We start from the raw sequence: 2,119 nt of genomic DNA on the forward strand, positions 1-2,119 counted from the left end.
ATAATCGCGTTTTATATATTCGATGATATCGAACGTTGGTTTTAATAATCGTGATTCACGGCTGGAAGTAATCGTGTAAATATTTCCAGGGAGCGAGATTTATCGATCGATTCCTAAATTGGCGACATAAATCGGGATCGCCTAATTGATTTCGTTTGTATCTCGCGACGCAAGCCGGACCCGAGTGCCGATCTCGAGCGCCGTCTGAAGGCCAATCCTCGGCTCGCTCGCGGCCATTCCACATCGATTAAAGGGTTGTCGTCCATTTTCCTAAATTAAATCTCTCGACTCTTTCAGCGCCTAATTGTAAGAATACGTGTAGAAAATTTGTAACGTAATCTTTTTAAATTTCAATTTCTTTTATCCTTCGTTTTTTTTATTTCTCACGTAATAATTTTGCGCCCACAGCGCTGAACGGGTCGATCGTTGGTTATTATCGAACATATTTAACGATTTTGTCTGTTGTACTTCGTAAAGATTGAACTGTTTCCGGTATAGTCGAATAAGTTGCCGAAGAACACAGAAACCGTCCTCGTCTCAATCAAAATAATATTCGTAAGTTGTCTCGTTTTTCCCACCTTCGTTTCCATTCTATCTCTCGATTGCTCAAACTTTAACAAGCGTTACAAACGCGACCACACCATCGACATCGATGGAATCGGTGATAGAAATCGTTTGTCACTGTCAACATACCGCGAAACGGTTCGATATTCGGAAAGTATAGCGGACGAGCCTCCACGTGGAAATTTTCTCAAGGACATTTGTTCACGCGTTCCAATATTAAGCGTTAAGAAAAAAAAAGAAATTTCTCGATTCTTGATCCGAGAATACTAACTTTCTTCCTGTTATTGAAATCTTCCGTCGGAGGATCGATTTTCGTAGACTTTTTTTTTCTTTTCTTTTTTCCTTTGATCGAGCCGAGGATACGATACGTTCTCAACCAAGATCCTCGCCACACATTCCAACGATCTTGTTCACGATTATACTTCTCTCTTCCGATGGAGCGCCATTCTCGAGCGCGGCGGAAAGAAAGAAAGAAAGAAAGAAAGAAAGAAAGACAGAAAGAAAGGAACCGGAGATCCTTTGACGAGGCAATATGTCTGAAGGAAATAAAGAGATTGAGATTTTTTAATTCCGCGTCCTTTCGACCCAACCCCAAACAACTATTCTCACGAATTTGATTTTCTCTAATTCGCTTGATTCCGGATACATTCCAATCGAAATCGAGAAAGTAACGATGGGGAAAATGCGATTGGAACTTGAAATCCGTTCCATTCGTGAAGAAAAAAGCAAAGGAGAAAGATCTTATTCCCGATCTTTATAACCGTTTCACGATTAATACGTTAAGAGCACGCCTGCACGGATCTTTTCTTTTCACAATCAAGAAACGAGTTATTATTATTCTCCCCGTGCAGGTGGGCGACGGACGGATCCAGCATACCGCGACTCTGCAGACGTTGGACGAATATCTCTTTCGGGGCAGAAGTTCCGAAACGCGTTCACAGATCAGGTCGGAAACTGCTTTCCTTACTTCCTTATTCCGGCAACGAGAAACGAGTTGAAACAACGAACGATGGATGGATATTCGTATACACACGAGTCATCCTTGCACGGTTATCGACTAGAAAATTGTACGACAACCGGCCTTGACCTTAGGGGGACAGTCCACAGTAGGTATACTCCACGCGTTTCCTTGTACGTGTACGTGTATCTACGCGAGTGTATCGTCCACACGCGTTCGAGATTTTTCTTTCGAGGTTTCCTGTTGGAGGAAAAGCACCTCTGCATCATCATTCGCCATTCGTACGTTGTCCGACGATCGATTCGATTATCCAGTATTTATTTATATATTATTTATTGGAGGAAAGATGTCGTAGAAATAGATCGATTTATATTTTTCATCGGCCATTTGGATTCTTAGACGGTGGACCAATCGAAAGAAAAAGAAAATGGGTTAATCTGTTTTAATCGTATCCCGGTAATCGCTATTGGATATTGTTCGATGCTCGAAAAATGTCACGTCAAATGTGACGCGAGGTCGCTATGAATGATACATTATTTATTTCGAGATAAATTCGATGAAAAGATCGAATCTCGTTCTTGGACAATGTACTAATAT

At 41.4% G+C, this 2,119-nt stretch overlaps 1 protein-coding gene across 5 annotated transcripts in view; it reads left to right on the forward strand.

Moving 5' to 3' along the window:
- LOC102674702 (potassium voltage-gated channel protein Shal) overlaps positions 1–2,119 on the forward strand; it is a 110,234-nt gene that overhangs the window by 75,076 nt on the left and 33,039 nt on the right. The window lies entirely within an intron of this gene.

Source organism: Apis dorsata, unplaced genomic scaffold (assembly GCF_000469605.1).
Source record: "Apis dorsata unplaced genomic scaffold, Apis dorsata 1.3 scaffold_455, whole genome shotgun sequence".
Lineage (NCBI taxonomy): Eukaryota > Metazoa > Arthropoda > Insecta > Hymenoptera > Apidae > Apis > Apis dorsata.